The sequence below is a fragment of the Ptychodera flava genome, chromosome 21, assembly GCF_041260155.1.
Source record: "Ptychodera flava strain L36383 chromosome 21, AS_Pfla_20210202, whole genome shotgun sequence".
Taxonomy (NCBI): Eukaryota; Metazoa; Hemichordata; class Enteropneusta; family Ptychoderidae; genus Ptychodera; species Ptychodera flava.
In genome coordinates, this window is record NC_091948.1 from 17,513,678 (window position 1) to 17,537,511 (window position 23,834).

At 37.4% G+C, this 23,834-nt stretch overlaps 1 protein-coding gene across 4 annotated transcripts in view; it reads left to right on the top strand.

Moving 5' to 3' along the window:
* Positions 1-23,834, top strand: part of LOC139121592 (arg8-vasotocin receptor-like) — a 170,866-nt gene that overhangs the window by 125,333 nt on the left and 21,699 nt on the right. For all 4 annotated transcript variants that reach the window (XM_070686629.1, XM_070686627.1, XM_070686631.1 and 1 more), the window contains one exon: positions 2,612-2,763. The gene's annotated coding sequence lies outside the window, so the exon portion shown is untranslated. The remainder of the gene's footprint in view (positions 1-2,611; positions 2,764-23,834) is intronic.

The following is a 23,834-nucleotide window of genomic DNA, read 5'->3' on the forward strand; positions in this document are numbered from 1 at the left end:
AATTATGAGAATTTGTTTTGCATGCAACTTTATCTGAACGGTTCAGAATTTTAACATTATTTGAAGAGATTGAACAAAACACCAGCCGCAATTCTTTTCATCAAATTACTCTCCAAATGTAATTATTCAAGCTTGGTTTACAGGAGATTGGTTTCTATACTGTCGTCGGATATCTGAACAGGCATTGAACAACGCCCTATTTCGAAAAGTAATTATCGATATATTACACTCTAAATGTATTTAGTTTTTATATCAAGACATTTTAGTACATTTTATCAAGCGTTTATTAAGTTCTTGTGATATACATGTATCTCTGAAAACTTCCATTTCATTGATCATTGAAATTGAAAATAGCCTTTGGCAAAACAAACAAACATAACTCATACGTGACATGATTACGCCAATGTTGCTACTTCGAGTGACAGTAGGAGCATGCGTAGGAGGACTCTTTGCAGATTGGAGGAAGACTTGAAATGTACTTTTGGTTGTATGGTACTTAAAGGTTGCCGCTGATTCAACTTTGCTTGTGAGTGCTGCTGTTGACCAATTATATCTTGTCTTAGCATCCATGACCCAAGTCCAGTAATTTAAGAGACAACAATTATCTTGACTCGTGCTTCGCGTGTAGTGGGAGGCTGTTTTCAAATCAAGGTTAGGAGTATCTTAATTTTCTTGCTTGAATCCAATGGATAAAAATTGCGCCACACAGTATTAATATCGTCACAAGAAAACATAAACATTATAGTGTATGTAGGAGAACGCATTGACAGTTGTCTTGAATTCATTATTACCAGTAACAGGACACTCCTGTGGTGCAGAACAGCCGGTCATATGAGCATGATAGTGTCCCAACTGCGAGAAACGTTTGGCCATTACCCATGTTGAGTTTTCGCGTCTTGTTTTCATTGCCAACAGCCTGAACTCTAAGTGTATACCAATGGTCGAATGAACTCCAGGCACAATTATTACACCAACATAGAAGATTTAAATTCTAAATTTTTGCTGGTATATTTGTATATGAATATCCACTAACTCATAGTGCGTTCATAGTGCGTATAATGTATTGATTTATTGGAACTGTGCAAACATATATGTGTCGTCTACTCTAACTGTCTGTCACTCTTTACTCATATACTTCACATAGATAGTTCACCGAAACTGACGAAAATAAAGAAATCTGTACACTAATAATAGTACATCTGCGATCGTCTACGAGATGAAATCAAGTGGTCATCGAACGCCACAGATCTAGATTACCAGTGTAACTGCGAAACAGAAGTGTAAAAGTCTATCTGACAGTGTAACTGCGAAACAGATGTGTAAAAGTCTATCTGATTCTTTTAAATTAAGCTTTCAACATCTGAAGAGTATTTCAGCGATCGGAATTTCCAAGGGGTCACGCTCAGTACAAAATAGCCCGCTGGTTGATTGCAATTACATCATGTACGCGTGTTTGGTTATGTGTGTATTATGACCCGAGCGACATAGTCAACTTCACAGGGTTCCAAGCAGGCGAACTTACACTAAATCACTGTTTATTACTGTCGGCTCTGATAGCTTGCGTATCTGGGACAATGGCGATATCAGTCAGCGTGGTAGCTCGCCGTATTCTTTAACCGTCAAATGTGGCACTCATGCGACTATTTCTGTCATCTTAATGTTCATATTTTTATAGAAAGAACGTTATTACCGTAATGTTTTTTCTCACTTTGTCAGTCTGAAAGAGCCACACACCCTGGTGAGACACGCCTTTGTCCTTCGGTCTGTACAAAAAAATGTGGGATTTTTGGCCTTCTAACCCCTGAAAATCAGTTATATGGTTTCGACAGCATGAGTTACTGGTGACACGTAGCACAGTGGCTGCCCGTTTGCCATACGTTTGAGACCACATGATTTTGCGGTTCGATATTTGGGGAATGAAGTCGGGGATGGTGCCAGACAAGCAGTTGTACTGAATCAGCATGCGAAATGGGTAATAATTGTTTTTGAGTTGAGGTGATTTGCAGGACACCGGAAAAACACATGATTTGGGAAATTGGAAGGGGAGGCTTGAGTTAGGTTTCCTAGGAACTGAGACAAGAAAAGGGTAATCCAAGTATTAAAGTGGTCTTCCGATGAAGGGTACAATTTGAGGTCAAATAAACAATTAATCACCAAGGGCATATAAATGAGGCTATTACACACATCGCCAAGGAAATTTCAGTGAGGCTAAAGTTTTGAGTAAAAACAACTGTTCCAGAAGCTCCACGTAAACCCTTTCCCCTGAAATGCATGAAACGCGACACAAGATTCGTGTCATATGGAAAGCTGCGATGCAACCATGATCTAATACATTTAAGCTGGTTTGCTGTATTCAATGACTTAAACATATTCGATTTATATCGGTAGTTTTCCTCTGTGGAATGTCCTTGCCTGATTAGCCTCATTGTTGCATTGGCAAATTTCCCGGCGTTTCTCCGATTACGTGCTGTGCAGTCATCCGTTCTAGCAAACTTGAACTTGTTTGTTATTTGTTTGCAAAGTCAAAGGTTCAAGTTTTCAGGGTTCTTGTGGGAACGCTCTCCTAGCATCAGCACGGACCTCTGACTTTCTGCCTGTTTTCCTGTTGCAGCAAAATTGTCAGTCGCGTTTTGTGAGAAGTACTCCAAGTTCTGATCGAGATTATATGAAGCAAAACTCAGCGCACTACTTGTTCCGAACGCACAGCCTGCATGCATAAATATATGCACATCGAATGACAAGTACAGCCGTCCATCCTAAGTGGTAAGTTAACACACTTCTGTTTGAGAGTGCAAGAGATTTCATCCGACCATCGCGGTGGCGATTGTCACTGTATAGATGCTTGTTCGTTAATTTGCATGTGCGTAAATATGAGCGGTCGAGTGCACCGTGAAACATCCGTACTATTTGAAAGTCGACGCGAGTAACACATCGCCATCGCGACAGCGAAAGCATTCTATACTGAAAAATCAAATCGGAAAGCGAAATCGGGAACATCGATTTTTATATCGCGCTCGAACTAGTGCATCAGTACTTGAAGGTTACCCAAGCGAAATACGGCTCTGCATCTTATGCATTTTTATGTCTCCTGCTTGTACGCCTGCCATGTCTAGGGTAAAAAATCAGCAGGTGGCTAAACTTGGAATTAAACCTCGCTTTTCAGGTATTGTCTGCATGTAACGGTGAAGTAACAAAAACATTTTGTGAGAACTTTCTTGTACGAGACAGTGAGGAAAATAGGAAAACTGCTGTTCAAAGAAAGACAATATTTTTTCCATTTTTTGTCTCTGTCGGTTATTTCACTGAACTCGAATATGTAAAATTTGATGCCAGCCTAAGCACCTGCCCGCGGCAAAATTTTACAAGGTTTTAACACGGAATATCAAGATTACTTATATCAGTTAAGACATGCCACATGTGTGAAAACACAACAACTATTCATGAAATGCTTATTATCTTAGAGTCACATATTGAAATCCATTGTACCAGTAAAGCTAAACAGTGCCTGCAGATGAATTGCGCCATGAATTTCTTTTCTTGGTCCTGATGTAATTATTAAAAAATCAGATCAAAACCCAATGGCAAGTTTGTTTCAGTTCCTTACCTTCGCTTTGCTCAGTTCCTTTTATTGTCTGTAATCCATCTCAAATCGGACCAGAAACTCGTTAATAGCTCAGAAAAATGAAGAATCGAGCTTTATGAACTGAACGCTTCACTATATTCTCACCCTTTCGAAGAATATTTTACAAGTCGTAATCAATATCTCATACGGCCAGGTGTTATACCATTGATTGTTTTGTTGTACGGTATGTTCTTGAGGGGAAGCAGAAATGTGATGCATAACAAGAAAACAAACAAACAAACAAACAAACAAACAAACGAACAAACAAACAGACAGACAGACAGACACATAAGTTAAAAGGAATACAACAATGAGAGCATCAGCAGGAATATGATGATAAGTCGTCATAGGGAAGGACGGTGTAAAATCACTAAACCCACTGCTGACATATACTACCATCAAACTCACTTTAATGCACTGAACGTCAATACTAGGGCGATGAATGGCAACGAAATAAAGCAAGGCATTTTTTCAATGGTCTTAAGTAGCCCTTACAACGCACTTACGCACACCCGCAGGCAGTTCCTGCCACTTCTCAGAAAAAATGTTTTTAGCAGCAATGACAAAATGCATAATTGAGTACGCACACTCTTTCCACAGCCAGAGTACAAATCTCAGCTTTTTATCGTCTATAGACAACCGTAATTTCAAAGGTAAGGCTTACAAGAACATGTAGGATTAATACCTTGGTTCCTATTAACGGAAAACTTGACAGAAAAACAACTTAATCTTAGCGTGAGAAATCGTTGATGACAACACAAAAAAGTACCGAATGACAAAATCGTAATAATTCGTAACAGCAATGCACATACACATCTCTATCTTATGTCTCAAATGTTTTAATAACCTTAACTACATTTGTACGGAAATCTATCTCACCAGGCTAGTCTCTGTAACATTTATAATCTGTGCAAATTCGTGATCCAATCAAATCGCGTCGTCACAAAGGTTTGTACATTGGACGCGGTTCTGCTGTCCGATTTTCGCAACGCGTAACAATCTGCATATTTTACATGACTGTTGGTGTACATTTCGTCGAGTGTCTGACGCAGCACAAATGACACGAATGCTGATACGACACAAGGAACAGGCGATATTGGGTAATAACCGATTTATCATATACCCATGCCCATAATTTTAGGGAATTTTTACTAATAGAACGAAAAACCTGAAATTTTGAGGCTTTACTTTATTACGCCTTGCGCATAAATATCAGAATGTTTATGTGAACAGGCTTCATTCATAAAGTATACGACGAAGATGTCAACATCACGCGCGACATCGCTGCAAGTCGTCCACATCTCAATGAAACCCAAGAAGAAAGACACCGGGATACAAAAATCGTCATACAGAAGGAACATTTTAAGGTGCAATATGCTATTACAACTGTAACCGATCAAAAACTGCTCAGCTTTAAATCTATCCTGATTTCGATCGTCGTACGGCACGGAGCTCGCGCGGAGAGGGGACGCCATTTTGTTAGTTTACCTTTAGAGTTGCCATGTCAACAGTCGTCGCGCGCGACATCGCTGTCACGCCACGCGCTCACTACCTGTTCGTTGGAGACCGTGCACAGTGCCGGCGCCGTGCGAACGGCAGAATGTTTGCTAGAACTTGACCAAAAAAATACCCTAGGAAAACATTTCAAGACTCAACGTGATATTTTCGTATTTTGCAACCAGAAATACCCGTGTTCCTCGAAGCCCTTCAAGTTTTTACGTCGGCGACATCGCTTCGCAGGCGGGGAGCGGCAGCCATTTTGTTGTTTACGTTGTTTACCAACAAACTGCTAATGTAGTTCGGGAAAACTCTAAAACTGATGACGTTCATCGTGCATATCTCGACGTTTACCGTGAAATATCACGGCTGATATTTTACGTTGAACGTCACTAGGATGTAGCAATATGGGCATGGGTAGGCCTATATGATAAATATGTGTATGAAACACTACAGATAATCGGGAAGAAATGTCAGCTACTCATATAAATATAAGCCCCAAAATATTCAGTAGCCTTCGCAGGCTAGTAGAGAGGTTGATTCCAAAATACGAAGCGACATCAACATAAAATTACTTAAAAATATTAAGTGTCCATAACTCAATTTTCACGCGTCGCCGCTAGCATAGATATAGACTCTCTATAGATATTCATTTATTTGTCACCGAGGTACTGAACCACGCCAGAGAACTTATATTGGCGTTACCCCTTACTCTGATATACACGTACATGTATGAGACTCAGCGTGTACACGTAGGCTTGTTATCTTGATTGTCGACCTTTTTGAATTAAGCCGTGAGTAGAGTCACTCATCTGTATACTGATTTACCTTGTGCATGAACACTTCGATTCAATCACTATTTAGTTTGTTCACAGCGCTCCAAGACTTGTGCAGGTGGCAAATTTGTGCATTGAATTCGAATCAATACGTTAAGCTATGATGGAAAATTGAAAAAACGCATGTTCGGGTCTTTTTCTTAATATTTAAGTGATCGTTTTACTTAATTTTAGTCGTTGGCGTGTAATATCCCCAGTTTTCGACTAAAGTGTGTTTTAACCACTCTATTTATGCACGAGCACAAATTGCTTATTCATCTCTGAGTTCATGACCTCACTTTTAATGCTTGAAACGTGGAGGACGCTCGCGCATCGTATCCAAGGGCAGTGGCGGAGCGGTAATTGCAATGTTTAAGGATGTAATCCTTTCTCTGGTGAGAGTGTATATAGTATACAACTCCGCTTGCTTTGATTTGCAATCGGGCTCAAGAGAAATACTGCCTCTATTGCGAGGAATGGCGCCGGTGGTTCAGGCATTCAAATAATTGACAGGAGACCCCGATCCGTTCTACACATAAAATAAGATTATCGTTATGCACAATGACGTAATTGAGTAAAACGCAACCCTGGTCTAAGGAAATACTTTTCTGATTTGAGGACATGAATTCACTGAAAGCAATCTAAAATAAAGTAATGTTCAGTTTTACTAGTCTGTTAATTGAATATACAGTGTAATGAAGATATCAAAGACAAAACATTTCAGTTTTTACCGCACGCCAAGGAAACGCGAAGATTTTCGGTTCGGGATTGGAAAATATCTGATATGAATGACATTTTTCATATAATTGCTATAGATCGGTACTGAGGGACCAAAGATCAATCTTCTATTGCGTATTACAATCACAGCCAGAATATCGCCGCAAGAATCGCCAATCAAGACAATCATCATACTAATGGATTCATGATTTATGTCGACGCTGGTATCTTCACTAAACTGGTTATGTCTTTTTTTAATAGGGAGACACGTCATTCGCGATCGTCGAAACCGCCATTAGAATGGTCAATAGAAGCAATGCAATGTAGGAATTCAAACAAGGTATAAATTGGGTTGAAAGCCCGGGGGTTTTTTCACGGTCATTAGCAACATTCTTTAATGATCGGTCGTAATTCACGTGATACGTGATAAACAGAATGATTGTTCCATGAATGCCAAATGATCAAGACGACATTGTATTTGGCGCCTCAGAATATTCATTTCCCAGCTTGAGCACTGATGGCGAACCAACGTAGTGTAAACTAAACAATTGACGAAAAATCATCAATGGCGTTCAACTTAAAAACGACTCAGTCGGTATTTGTCGAGTAAAACTCGTAAGTTACCAGAATCTAGATATATATCTAAAGGGCTATACCCTTTATCGCTAAATTTTTAGGGAACTCTAAGAGCAATAAGTTGACATATCACCTTGTACGATTATGCTTACTACGTTGTCGCATATGGTCAATTTAAACGTACATCCGTACATTTGTTAAAGATTTGTAAAATGCCTCATTCCAAACCTAGGAGGTTATATTTCCTTTGCTGTGGAGTGACATCTGTCCTTTTAAGCAGACATGAATGTTCGAATGTTGTTCAATGACTGTTCTGAAGCAGTTATTGTGTAGACGTTTTCCTCATCCTAGCAACAGATTGTACGCGTATGCTTAAATGTTTACGGGAGATTGACATTGATTCCCAATCGACGCAATTCCAAAGCTTACTTCATTCTTTACAAAAATGTAGCAAATTCTCAAATGCTTCTGCAAACGCCTTTTGTGGGGATATATATGTTTTTCTTATCTGGAAGCGGGGAGATTTAGTTTGAAAAGTTCACGGCGACTATTTCATCGCTTGACCTGCTATCTTTGACAGCAACCTCCTTAGCCCACTCGTATGGCAAACTAGCTTATACGTCACAAAGAAATACTTCATTTTAAGCAATACACTGGCATTTAATGGCGTATCAACTGCGGACGTCAAAATAGGTGACATGACGTGACATATTTCTGTGCAAATTGAAAGTTTCCAATCAAAGGGCGCGACGCAGACTATAACGTTTGCCAGACTCGCCGACGCCTGAATTTGCTGACAGGAGTTGAATATCTAACACAGGTGTTTGTAGATTCCAATTGTATATTCTGTTATCTCATGCCCAAGCCGAATTTATCGTCTCTGAAACCGCATCTACGTCATCGATTTTGGTGCGATATACCCTTTTTTTGCGTCGACCTTCGCTGTGCTTGTCAATGTAAGGGAGCCTTCAGTAATTACAAGTGGGTGCGGGCCGGGGGAATTCGGGCAGAGTCACATTTTAGAAAACTCTCCAAGGGGGGAGGGTCACTTTTTTATAAACCTATCTTGGGGGAAGCTGATTTACGACCAAAACTTTAATTGTCCATGTGATATTTCCTCACCAATAAGATACAATGATTCTTTTTAATTACATATACATTATCGACAAGCTTCACAAGCAAAGAAGATGCAGTGGTATCCTACATTAAACACCTTGAACAGTTCAAACCGATGAAAGACAAGAGACAAAACATATGAAACAGATGGCAAAGTGTATATCAATTATCAAATGTTTATAAATACACAGATATTGTTAGTTTTATGTTTTTATATTAGAAAAAAAATTGTTCATAGTTCTCTCATAGACTATACCAAGTATAGTTAATCAACATTTCAGTGAAATTCCTACGTCCAATTTCTTGCACACACATCCACTTGTAACCGTCCTAGTCCATACAAATACGTTAATATCAATAATCAAGATTTCATAAATACACAGATTTACCTTGTTTTGAATTGGAAAAAAAGTATTCATAGTTTCCTCATAAACTACCATGTATATAGTGAATTAACATTTCGGTGAAATTCCAAAATCCAATTTCTTGCACACATATCCACTTGTAAACACCTAGTCCAAACAAATACATTAATATCAATAATTAAGCATACGTAAATACACAGATTTGCCAAGTTTTGTATTGGAAAAAAATATTCATAATTTCCTCGTAGACTGTCATGTATAGTGACTCAACATTTTCAACGAAATCCAAAAATCCGATTTCTTGTACACACATTGGACGTTTTACTTACCACTTCAAGCAAAGTACATTTAAATATTATCAAACCTGCAGATATAGCTTGTTGTGTTTGGGAGAATTGTCAATAGTTTGCCTGATAGACTCCCATGTATTTTGATTTGATACCACTCACAACTTGCCGCCTTATAGTTGCGCAAATATGGTGACCCTCCTGCAAATGCATGACCCTTTAAAAAATTCTTGCGTGATAAATTGCGACCCTCCCTCCCAAAACACCAGATTTTCCCCCTGTAATTTCTGTCCGTAACTTACATAACTATTAAACCAATTGTTCTGTAAATTAGCTGATACTGTTTCAGTTATTCCTGGGAAGAATACTGCAGTGATTGGGGAGGGTCAAGTTTTAAAATGTCGGAGAAGCGGAGGGTCAAATTGTAGACAGGAAGATAGGGAAGGGCTACATTTTACAGTACAGGTGCGCATGGAATTCCCTCCCCTCCTTGTAATAAATGAAGGCTCCCTAAACAACTTGGTATTTCTCCCACGATCACAAAGTGTCTGACGTGGAAATTTCATAAAAATTAGTCATGGTTATTAGACTCTGACAAAAAACATCCACTTGGCAAATTTTGAGTCCCAAAGTTTTAGTTTTGTCACCAATCTAGGGGTTCATATTCTCATGGACCCAACGCGGCCTGAACTTTCAACACACAGAGTACCTTCATGCGGTAGACATACAGTTTCCACTGCAACGACGGGTGGGGTTGGGATGGGGGTTCAAGTGCTTTGTCCAGGCCTCAAAGTTTTATAATGAAATCCATATTTTAAATAAAGTATAACAATAAAAATTAGAACAATGAAAGCATAAGAGTGTAAATACCGTATATTCCTGTTGAATCACTTAATAATTTTCGGAAACAATAACTTGAAGCTGGCTGCATTATCGTGGGTTCAGTAAGCATTGCAACCAGGGTCGGGCGCAACGTTATGATGTTTGCGTCGTTGAGATTCAATCGATTTTTGTTCTCGTATATCGTAGGAAAATATATGCCTTGAGAAAAGACGTCTCAACCATATATGTTGTCTGTAGGTCATATAGTGCAAATAGCTATACTCATATACATTAATGTATACATATGTTGCTTATATAATAAATTCACACATATATTTAAGCAAGAGCATTATTGCTATTATTTTATAGTTTTGGCAATGCCAGTGAATTTGTAAATGAAGAAAACATCTGGGACTACAATACTAGATAACCTTATACATTTTTTGTAATACTCGGGGGATGACGTCACAAAATTCACAGGTATTGACAAAGCTATCATATAATATTATTCATGGAATTGGCTGCAATCCATTCAATGTAGCAAATATTAATATCTGACCAAGAGAAACATATCTTTACGGAATTATCTCAGACGACGTATAAAATCTAGAAAGACACCGAAACAATTTGGCCATATTCGTGAACATGACTTTAATACAAATGCATAAGCACGTAAACCATGGAGCAATGTGCATAGCCGGAGTAACATGCATTTACATTTTATCCTTCTTGTTTCCATAGAAACCGAACGTTCCATAAAAATGGAAATGCCAAATACGTCACAAACTTTTCACAGGAATATTCTTACTTTTCTGCTGTTGGCATTATAACATGTGATATTATAAAATATAAGATGTGATATATAAATATATATATATATATATATATATATATATATATATATATATATATATATATATATATATAACATGTGATATTAAAATATAACATGTGATATATATATATTATATATATAAGATGTGATATATAAGATGTGATTATATATATATATATATATATATATATATATATATAATACACTGGTATATGATTACAAGTAAACTCATTTAAAACGAGAAAAATGATAAAGAAATATTCGGCAGGAAGTGTTAATTTGCTCTACACAAATGACAAATTGCAGGGTCATATTGAGCCATTCAGCCTTCGGTTTGATTATTTCTATATGAACACATGTGGTTGGGTATCTTACTTTATATGTGCCTTCGGCAGCCAATCTATAAATAATGGTGCGTTCGCGTTATGAACTGGATAAATCAGCGCGAGGTTAAAAGATCAAACGGCATAATCGAAGAAAAGGATTGGCAATGCAATTCGGATTGCGATGATAATTAAATGTTGTTATGACTCTATTCAGGATTTCTCTATCCTTAGCTTTTATCTAAACAGTTCAAAAGTTCAATATTCCTTGGATTCATGGTTAGATACATATCTTGCGAGTTCCAAGTACACTTCAAGGGCGTGCATTATGCTAACATTTGACGAAACTGACTGATCTCTCCTTACGACCTCGAAAAAGCGGTTTATCTCATATTGCCAGCTGTGTTTCGCATCAGAAATGTGACTGCTTTTGCCCATATCGCAGCAAATATTCACTTAGGATCTTTACTTAGGATATTTCTGATTCTCGTCACTGAATTAACAATCTGAAGTCGTGTCCGAAGCAACCAAAATCCAGAACAATCCTTTGTAAAAGGTTTAAATAAAGTATGAAGTATAAAAGTTTTTTGTCAGCACGATGACACGATAACATCGACCAACTAATGAGATAGATCAAAAATAGACCAGAAATATTGAACATTTCTCACGTGAGAAGTTTGATTCCTCCCGTCAGGAAAATCAGTGCCTTTTAAAATGAAAAGAAATCCCCCAGTAACTTGTAATCCGATGGCAACACAATACCACTGATATTTTAAGAATTGATGTAATACCTTGAGTATAATCTTGTAAGTATATTTTCTTCATCGAAATCTGTTCAGGGGAAAGTAGATTGAAGTCATCTTTATGTAACGACTCAAAGGCACGAGTTGAAACGTCCATCTTTTAACAATGTACCGTGCTAGGTAGGAAGACTAAAACGTCGAACGTGACGACAGAATATATAATTGGATCAGCTGCCCCGTTGTAGAATTACATCGGCTATGGAGGAAGAAATGGGTCCATAACTATAACACCTAGAGCAGTCTGTGTTAACTATTTACCAAATATACCCGGAGAGATTTTAGATCCATAATTGCCGTGCCCACTCCTCAAATTTCAAAATCCCTTGATTGGCGAGGGAAATCGATCCCTACGAACCCTGTAACCTGGCATAGAGAATATGGCTCGTCGTGTGTATAACTGTCCTTCGCTCTCCTAAATTGCGGAGCAGTACCAGTATTCGTATAACTCAACGTAACGACCGGTGCGTTGCAAACGTATACCTATTCCGATAAAAAGTGTCAGTTCTGACTCTGAAATAATAAGTATGCAGCTCGCCCGAAAAGTATCACAAATATAAATGCATACTTGTATCATAAAATCTCGAAATATTGAACTAACGCCCGAATGTTATTATAAGTGTGTGCGAAAACGAAGCTCTAACGCAGCATTATCTATTTCGCAGCATATGTATAGATAGGAAGTTGAAAAGGTTGACTAGTAAATGAGAATAAAGAACGTGTTGAAGACAAATTACCTGCCGCTCGATGGAACACCACAGGCGCTTAATTGGTATATATCATTTGAACCCCCACCTCGTTTGTAGCATTTGTGTGTGTACTGTATGGCATTGTAGCTGTTCAATGATGTAGGTTTGTAAAATGTTCCGAGGAATGATCGGTTACTGACATGACGTCTTAAGGTAGAACGCACCTCGGGGACAGACATTCGGACTCTCAAACTTTTACAATTCTCTTCTGATATACCACATGTGGGGGTTCATTTTAAAGCTCTTGGTGAAAGAAAACTTTTCACCGGCTTAGTTTTTCGAAATTCGAAAATTTTTATTTTTCTCCATAGAGTTAACACAGGGATGGCGGCCATTTTGAATTTCTAATATCGGTAAATCTTGGGTAATTTGTTTCTCTAGTACCAAAATTTGCACGGTGACACCCTATTTTTATTCTTGATTTTGAAAGAGAATGATTGAAAGATTCCTTGAGGAAAGTTAGAGCAAGAGTTTAAGTCTTTCACTTTCGAGGTGCATACTACCTTAATAGGTTTGCATCAGTCGATATCAGAGCTGCTTTGACAGGCGAGTAACCACTGCATCGAAGTTTCCGTCTAAATTTAAACATTGTGTCTCCTATACGCAGCGATTTCACCAAAGATTTTAGTACATATGAAATAAAGAGCTTTTCGACCATATAATATTAGGCCTACATAAAAATTAACTAATAATCGCGTAACATGGCATAACATAACACAACATAAAATATAACACATAACAAACCATAACACAACGTCAAACAATACGACATATAATAACAAAATAATGTGACATGACTGCTTCAAATGACATTACATAACTTTACATAACATAAGATAACCTAACATAACATAACATAACATAGCCTATAATCGATAACCAAACATACAAGCAACATGATATGGTATGGCGTACAAGGGCAGAGGTAACATAGCGTATGTTAGCATAGTATAACATTTCATAACGTGTTTTAAAATTGAAATTAGTATATTTTTATCACATGCATGTGATAAATGCCATTATACTAATTTATACACTATCAAGATATTAATGCTGGTGTATATTTACATGTTCATCAATTGGCGACTTCAAATTCAAACGGGAAAACTAATAAAACTGGCAACTTTACAAGTGATGTAAACATTTCGTGGTGTTTCCCATTCTACGCACAGAGAAAGTATCTGTTTGAGAGTAAAATAACAGTCTGCGCAAGGCTAAAGGCCTGTGCAGGGCTATAAGCCACTCGGGTGAAAATAATTTGTGGGAACATCAATTATTGCAGAGGGCAAGATCCTTTAATCTATACTCAAAACATTAATTCCACTCTATTAAGACGGATCGCAGTCTTCTTGAAGAATGTAAACGAATCGGCCATTGCCCTTGTGAGACAGTATAAAGAAAAAAGCGACAAGACTGAGAAAAAATATTGTCGGTAATTTCTGTACATGTTACTCTATGCAAATAACTTGTTGCCCAGTTTTAGCCTCAATTTCAAAGATGCATATCAGAGAAAATCTCGAGACGGAAGAGTTTTTAGTCAATGCTCAGTTTCTAATGTTTTTTTTCTGCTCAACTTAAATGAATGGTGGACGAGACAACACTTCATACATAGACGAGTGGCTCTCTTTTACACCGAGGAGTAAACAAGATGTATGCCAATGACTGTTGGATTAAGATGTAGTTAATACGACACCGATTTGTATCTCCATTAACTACATCAAACTCGGCATGCATTTTCCATTATCAGGTATCCCTGGCCTGGTTTTCGAAACATCAAAAGGAAAAGATCGAGGCTTTTAGGCCGCTTGATGTAACACAAGAAGACGTCGGCTCGGAGGATTGGCCAATTACATGTATTAGTCGTAAGCTAACTACACCGTTCTTGGGAAATGTGTAACCTTGAATCTGCTGAAGCTCCTTTGATGGTGTTTAAGATTTCTTCTCGCTCGGGTAGCAACGCCTTGACGCTCTTCGAGACATTAACATAGAGAGACAGAGATGTTGTTTGTCATTTATGAACATGATTTTTTTATGGTGAAATTCTCATCAACATGCCTTGGAAGGTTTCCTCTGAAAAATGCATTTTTGCATCAAGAAAAATTTTTTTTCTAAGTCTGCCATTTCAATATTTTGCGTTCCTGTTTGATCCATTGATAATGCCGCCTTTATCAAACGTTGCGAAAGAATTGATACCAATGATTCTGATAGAAAAATGCCAAGCTACCAATGGGCTTAAAGATTTCCTGCAACATTTATAGCTGTAAGAGCCGCCACCAAAGTTTTCGTTACTTGCAAATGGTTTATTTTTCCAAAATATTTGCGAATCGAAATCGTTTCGGGTAAAAATGGCATATTAGTTTCAACACTCTGGGACTAGTGCGCCGTGTCGTGATGACTACCGCCGCCGCTTGCACGTAATAAACAGACAAAATACGAGCTCTAAAGATATGCCCTAAGGCTCAGCTCACACTCTGGTACTTTAATAATGCGTCATCCAGCGTAGAATGGAGGCAACTCGCGTCTAGCTACTTTTCGTTCGCTGACGTAGTGCGGAAAATTGTAGACATAGATGAATTCACTCTTTTTTCATTTTTTCCCCATTTCTCCTTCTCGATATCACTGTTTCTTCCTGTTCAATAAATCATTACTTCCGCAGAAGTAACCAAATCAGGAGATAAAATTTGGTCTGTTATATTCATTGCAGAGGTTGCAATAGCCAAATGTCTCCAATTGGGAGCATGACGTTTGCAGAATCGATGTTATTAAGACAAGAATGTCAATTTCGTTGGAACCTGTTGACGTCATCAAAAATAACCCTCCTGCGTGCCCGTAACTTGTCATTAATACTGGAACGTAGACCATTCTGCTCAGACCGGGAAACTTGATATAATAATGTTAATGGACACCCCTGTATGACACGAAGTGATTTGTTAGTATCGGAACCGTTGTAATGTTTTAGGATTACAAGGGAAATTTGAGTACAGTCGTGTGTATGGTTTGAGTTTTGTCTAATTGATTTGCAATATGCCCCTGACGTAATTCAATCGTTTTTTCCAATCACTTGGCGCAGATCTGTTACTGACCTTAAAGAATGCACACGACAGATCCATATCAACAGATTGACAACATTTTTCACGCAAATGTTTATTTTGCTTGGAAGGTGCTTGACATTTGCAAAGCCTTACGTGCATTCTTATGGGCGCTGAAGAGCGTGACGAGTGGCTTGTATATCACACAGAATTATCTGCCCTAAAGGCGTTTGCATGCAACTAACACCTGTTTTTCTTTGACTCGCTAATAATTCTTATTTTGCTACCGTATTAAGGGAATGGGGTCACCCTGCCTGTTGACGTGAGGTTGCCCCGTGTAACATGAAAATTCTTCCGTTTAACGATCTGGACTCTCCCCTTGTTCAGTGAGAAATCTTCTGCGTAACTAGGCTGGAAGAGTCAAACAAACAAACAAACTTACAAACAAACAAACAAACAAACAAACAAACAAACAAAGAGGCATTCATCAAAACACCAATCAGGTACACATTGTTCGTAATTCATTCATTCATTCATTCATTCATTCATTCATTCATTCATTCATTCATTCATTCATTCATGCGTTCAAGCATGCATGCATGCCTGTATGCCTGCATTCATTTATTCATTCTTCATTCATTCATGCGTGCATACATGTTATTTATACTCGGATAACGCCACACAATTCATTCTTTAGCACACAGCATGTGCATACCGCCCCTTCCTTCTTTCCAAATTTTTCACCATTTCTCTGCTTATTTCATAAGTGACTGTGCGGGGAAGCCGTGAGGTTACAGTGCCACACATAGAGGGGGAAACGCATGTGCTGCATTCAACATAACGATCAATTATCCCTGTAAGGTTTTTCTTTCGTCGTCTGCTGCATTACACCATATTTGGAGGCCTTCCCGACAGACTTCACCTCGTGTGACCCCTCAACAGAATAATATCGATCAATCTGATTAAGTTTCTTACCTCCACGTCATCAAAGGCGACTGAAACCATATGATATTTTTGACTTGCTTTCGTGAATTTTACAGTCAGATTAATTTACTTATATGTACGTCGTCCAAATGTTCAAATGTTGCATACATTTATTTCAACGAAAACATCTTCATTTTCATATAGGCACACGGACACTTAAAGGGACAAAGTCGGCCATTTTTCATGAATTTTGTTTGATGCATACTACTTCTATTGTTTGACATGTTGAAAGATACTTGATGAATGATGACCATGCATATATTCGACCCTGGTTTTAGACAAATTGAATGAAACCAGCGCGAAAATGAATTAATGGTCATAATCATTAATTCATTTTTGTGATGGTTTCATGTATCGTGTATAAAACTGGGGTCGAATATATGCATGATCACCCATTCATCATTCAGTATCTTTCAATATGTCAAACAATATAAGTACTATCTCATATCAAACAAAATTCTTGAAAAATGGGCGACTTTTTCCCTTTAATAGGCGATTTTCTTTTTTCCCACTTCGTTCAGGACGTAACGTGAGACAGAAAATAACAATTGCACTAATTAGAAACGTCTAAGTAACACATACAATATTGACGGGTTCAATCAAAAAACAAACCTGGAAATGTCCTGCTGTACATAATTATGACAACTGTTATGAGTCTGTCTTTAGATAGAAATGTAAAATAGGTAAATAGAAAAGGTCACATCATCAACGAAAATTCATTCGATACCGTGTATTGTTAACTTAATGCAACTCCTTATGATACAAGCCCTGCAAATATATTTTTAGTAAAGAAAATGGTTTTGAAACACTATGCAGTTGAGAAGACTGTGTCACTTTAAAGCTTAAAGATAGATGAAGATTAAAATAGCAAAGCGAATGAATTCGGAAAGGTAACGATTATAAATTGGTGAGAATATGTGGGAAATGAGGATAGCTAATTTAGACCGAGTCTGTCTGCCACGGAGCCGTGTTGGACGGGAAGATTACCTGATTTCAATTGAATCAACCTCAGGCATGTTTTATTGAGATCGAAGTTGAAAAGGCCTATGCACCGAATTGATTGGTTTCTAGCTCATTAGTAAGAGTCACATAAAATGTGATAAATACTGTTCATGAAGCGGAGTCACTGTGAATGTACCAATGTAGCCTCGTAAATTTTTGTCAAAGTTTTGTCTGTCGTACACATTTTTTAAATCATTCAAAAGTATCTAGAGTAACACTCAAGTTTGATCACAGTCTTAGATTCTAACCGACAATGATTTATGTATGGCGATGAAACATGCGAACAGATTTTTCACTTAGCATGCACTGAAGTGACTGTCATACATCTTCTTCGATTTTTAAGAATCCTATTAGCAAGATTAATGCCATATGGAACATGATCTGTAAGTATTCTATAATATGCAAAATTTCACATTCAAATAGGACGGTGAGTTCAAGACTCTAGCACGGTGTTGTGCCCCTGAGCAAGGCACTTTACTCCTCAGTGCTCCATTGGGGGAGTTAGTGGGTTATGCGTACCTCACCCTGTAATTGGGCTAACGCCCGTTCGATGATGGACTGTTAAAAAAAATAGTTACCAATTTTCTGATTACTTAATTTTCTGCACGACACAAAAGGCACTTTCCTATTGGCTAACAATTACCAACGTTTACTTCAGGTCTACACTGACACGCTCATTCGAAGACGTTTGAATTTTTTTCTCATTCATGAATCAAATACGCAATTTCACCTTCGATCACCGGTGGTTCATTAACCAGCATGCAGACTGACATTCTGATATCGCGGTATTCCTACGATAAAAACTGAAATACTAGACCAAATGCGTTATTTCCTATTCTTAATAGCATAACGAACGTCGCCCAAAGAGGTTCCATTCTTTTTTTCATATTAAAAAGTTGTCCGTCGCGACATCTTACTGGGAAGAGAATATGAATGCTCATTTGTTTAAGGTTCAGAAATACCGTAAGTGAGGTAATTGATAATGCTTTATAAAATGGTTTACGCCTTACTTTGAAGCCGATTGTTGCTCATTGGTCGACATTATAAGATTATCTTATTCTCTATGGATATTGTAGAGATACATGTGCTAATTGTAATCTTCAGTAATGTGCTGTCTGGTACTGTCTATTGCACTGTCCCGTTATGTACCGTAATGTTCTCTGCTGTAATTATTGTTTGTGTTTCATTTGTTCCTGTTTATAGGATATGTCTTATGCCAAAATCCTGCACTGTATGGTACGTTGCTGTTACTTTATACGCTGTTATGCATCTGTACAGCTCTTTCCTTAAAAAACGAAGTAGCGGTAAACGCTTAGTGATACACGATCGTACGAGACAGAAAGCGTGTGCTGTTCAAATACACGAATTAAAACCGCGCTAAGGAGTCTATATTTCCCAGATGTCCCACATTTACGCAGTTGACAGGCATACGGGTTATTGAATATGTTGTTTTGTTAAGTAAACGATCGACATGTGATAGCCCATGGGGCCTTGCCTCATACAGGTAAAAATGCATGATAACAGAGATACACATCTTAAAGAAACACGACTGATGGGCTTACCTGTCAACTCAGGCAAACATTTTGCATGATGGCTGACATACAAAACGCTTCAGTGCTATGACGGAAGAGATTTATGGAGACACGTGGAGTTGGAGCCATATTGATCACATGTTGCACATCTATATAGCGCCCGTTTTTTTATTTAGGGTGATAGCTATGGCCCGAATAAAGACCGGCAATATGTGTTTGTAACGCACCGAATGCTCATGCCTGTATTACCCCTATTTGTAACAATCAACCCTATTTGTAACAAAATTTAATTTTCAAAAAAACTTTGCCGTATATGTTGAAATATTAATGAAATATGCATATTTGTATGTTCTAGGGCAATTTTCTTTTTTTTTCCTTGTCAAAACTCATTTTTCCGAAACTGCTTTTGTTACAAATTGGGTTGATTGTTACAAATAGGGGTGACATGTGTCAACCCTATTTGTAACAATCAACCCTATTTGTAACAAAACCTAAATTCCAAAGAAACTTGGCCGTATTTGATGAAATCTTGATGAAATATACATATTAGTATGTTCGGGGGCAATTTTCTTTGTTTTCCTTGTTGAAACTCATTTTTCCGAAAATGCTCGTGAGATTAAATTTCGTTGTGCAGGTTCCTAGGGATAAGAGCCCTACTCATAAGATGTAATCAAGTCGTGCAGATACATGCCAAAGGTTTGTTTTGGGGCAATTTTCACCATTTTCGGTCAAAAATGTTAAAAATCTTGTTTTCTGACCGAAATCATACTAAACCTATATGGGGTTAACTTTTGTTACAAATTGGGTTGATTGTTACAAATAGGGTTGACGTGTCAACCCTATTTGTAACAATCAACCCTATTTGTAACAAAATTTAACCAACTTGAAACTAAACCTAATTTTCTACAAAACTTGGCCGTATTTGATGAAATCTTGATGAAATGTACATATTAGTATGTTTTGGGGCAATTTTTATTTTTTCCTTGTCGAAACTCAGTTTTTCCGAAAATGCTCGTTAGATTAACTTTCGTTGTGCAGGTTGCCTAGTATAAGAGGCCTACTCCTAAGATATAATCGAGTTGAGAAGATAGATTTGTTTCGGGGCAATTTTCCCTAATTTCGGTCGAAAATGTTAAAAATCTTATTTTCTGACCGAAATCATACTACACCTATATGGGGTTAACTTTTGTTACAAATTGGGTTGATTGTTACAAATAGGGTTGACGTGTCAACCCTATTTGTAACAATCAACCCTATTTGTAACAAAATTTAACCAACTTGAAACAAAACCTAATTTTCAAAAAAACTTGGCCGTATTTGATGAAATATTGATGACATATACATATTAGTATGTTTTGGGGCAATTTTTTTTTTTCCTTGTCGAAACTCATTTTTTCCGAAAATGCTCGTTAGATTAACTTTCGTTGTGCAGGTTGCCTAGTATAAGAGGCCTACTCCTAAGATATAATCGAGTTGTGCAGATAGGTTTGTTTCGGGGCAATTTTCCCCGATTTCGGTCGAAAATGTTAATAATCTTGTTTTCTGACCGAAATCATACTAAACCTATATGGGGTTAACTTTTGTTACAAATTGGGTTGATTGTTACAAATAGGGTTGACGTGTCAACCCTATTTGTAACAATCAACCCTATTTGTAACAAAATTTAACCAACTGGAAACAAAACCTAATTTTCTTAAAGACTTGGCCGCATTTGATGAAATCTTGATGAAATATACATATTAGTATGTTTGGGGGCAATTTTTATTTTTTCCTTGTCAAAATTTATTTTTTCCTAAAATGCTCGTTAGATTAACTTTCGTTGTGCAGGTTGCCCCATATAAGAGGCCTACTCGTAAGATATAATCGAGTTGTGCAGATACATGCCAAAGGTTTGTTTTGGGGCAATTTTCACCATTTTCGGTCAAAAATGTTAAAAATCTTGTTTTCTGACCGAAATCATACTAAACCTATATGGGGTTAACTTTTGTTACAAATTGGGTTGATTGTTACAAATAGGGTTGACGTGTCAACCCTATTTGTAACAATCAACCCTATTTGTAACAAAAGTTAACCAACTTGAAACAAAACCTAATTTTCAAAAAAACTTGGCCGTATTTGATGAAATCTTGATGACATATACATATTAGTATGTTTTGGGGCAAATTTTATGTTTTCCTTGTCGAAACTCAGTTTTTCCGAAATTGCTCGTTAGATTAACTTTCGTTGTGCAGGCTGCCTAGTATAAGAGACCTACTCCTACGATATAATCGAGTTGTGCAGATAGGTTTGTTTCAGGGCAATTTTCCCCAATTTCGGTCGAAAATGTTAAAAATCTTGTTTTCTGACCGAAATCATACTAAACCTATATGGGGTTAACTTTTGTTACAAATTGGGTTGATTGTTACAAATAGGGTGACGTGTCAACCCTATTTGTAATAATCAACCCTATTTGTAACAAAGTTAACCAACTTGAAACAAAACCTAATTTTCAAAAAAACTTGGCCGTATTTGATGAAATCTTGATGACATATACATATTAGTATGTTTTGGGGCAAATTTTATGTTTTCCTTGTCGAAACTCAGTTTTTCCGAAAATGCTCGTTAGATTAACTTTCGTTGTGCAGGTTGCCTAGTATAAGAGGCCTACTCGAAAGATATAATCGAGTTGTGCAGATACATGCCAAAGGTTTGTTTTTGGGCAATTTTCACCACTTTCGTTCAAAAATGTTAAAAATCTTGTTTTCTGACCGAAATCATACTAAACCTATATGGGGTTAACTTTTGTTACAAATTGGGTTGATTGTTACAAATAGGGTTGACGTGTCAACCCTATTTGTAACAATCAACCCTATTTGTAACAAAATTTAACCAACTTGAAACAAAACCTAATTTTCAAAAAAACTTGGCCGTATTTGATGAAATCTTGATGACATATACATATTAGTATGTTTTGGGGCAAATTTTATGTTTTCCTTGTCGAAACTCAGTTTTTCCGAAAATGCTCGTTAGATTAACTTTCGTTGTGCAGGTTGCCTAGTATAAGAGGCCTACTCGAAAGATATAATCGAGTTGTGCAGATACATGCCAAAGGTTTGTTTTGGGGCAATTTTCACCATTTTCGGTCAAAAATGTTAAAAATCTTGTTTTCTGACCGAAATCATACTAAACCTATATGGGCTTAACTTTTGTTACAAATTGGGTTGATTGTTACAAATAGGGTTGACCTGTCAACCCTATTTGTAACAATCAACCCTATTTGTAACAAAGTTTAACCAACTTGAAACTAAACCTAATTTTCTACAAAACTTGGCCGTATTTGATGAAATCTTGATGAAATATACATATTAGTATGTTCGGGGGCAATTTTCCTTGTTTTTTCCTTGTCGAAACTCATTTTTTCTTAAACTACTCATTAGATAAAATTTCGGCGTGCAGGTTTCTAGGGATAAAAGGCCTCCATCTAAGAGGTAATCATGTTTTTCAGATACATGCCAAAATTTGGTGGGGGCATCAGTCACTAATTTTGGTTTAAAAAGCAAAACAAATCTTCTTTTCTGACAGAAGTCATACTAACCCTATTTGTATCAAAAGTTAACGCTATTTGTAACACTTAAAACATAAATTTTGCTCTTCCAATAACATGGTTTCAAAATAGGGCAGTTAGGTCGGCTGGTTTTCTTTTCCCCAATATTTTTTTTTAAATATGCACTTTTCAGGGTTTCAGGGCGATCTAACACTTACCACAACATTTCCAGAAAAAGCGTATCATACATATTAAAGGACTAATTACATAAAAGACGTCGACGTCCCAAGCAAAATCAAATATCAGGTGACGAACACGTGATTTTACGGGGGTTTTCTGTCTTTTGTTTCTTCCATGTTTACGTTGCTAAAAAGTTTAGGGTCGCAGTCTAAAAAATAGGGTAGGTCGGGTTATCGGAACAGGACAACTTTTTTCTTTTTTGCCTATCCTATCCATCTGCAGGCCACCGAGACTTTGGTCGGCCTCTGTAAAGGATGCTTCATAGTAACTTAAATCATCATCAAACTTTAAATTTTAAAAACTTTCAATCACGTCGCCCTCGAGTTCTATATTTTTTTCCTCCTTCAGTCGTATTTTTCTCTGTATTACTCCACTAATAATGCCGTACAGCAATGACAATGCCGTAAAATCGATAATTTTATCAAGCTTCAGCAGCCGAAAACCATATGGAATTAAGGCAGAAAGGACCCATCATGTAGTTACTCATAACCCAAGCCAGGCACAGATAGGTGAGACACTACACATACGGTGTCCAAAGTTAGAGAGTGGAGTCGTTTATGTTCCAGATACCTTCGATCTGGTATTTGACCTTATAGTATCGGTCACCCAAATAACCGAGTAGTTCAGAATATCATAAAAATATAATCAAGTGCATTGTTTTAGAATTCGAGGGACAGATACTTCTCGATCTTAGTAATCATAATGTTATTGAATGTTATCGTGATCCCTATGAACATAAAAAGTAGAGATGAAACGTGATTCTGAAGAGTATTCAGAATGAAAATCTCCGAATCTAAGAAGTGGTGCGGCCGATGCAGATAATAACATCGTTTATGATAGTCTACCTCTTGAGGTTTATGATACGAATATGCCATGCACTTGACTCATCCCTTCATCAAAGGTCATAGGGTTACTTATCCATCAGCGCTCGGCATTAACATCGAGTGGGAAATTACCCTTGTGTCTCTGTCTCCTAGTTAATTGTCAGTGAAAATCTCCC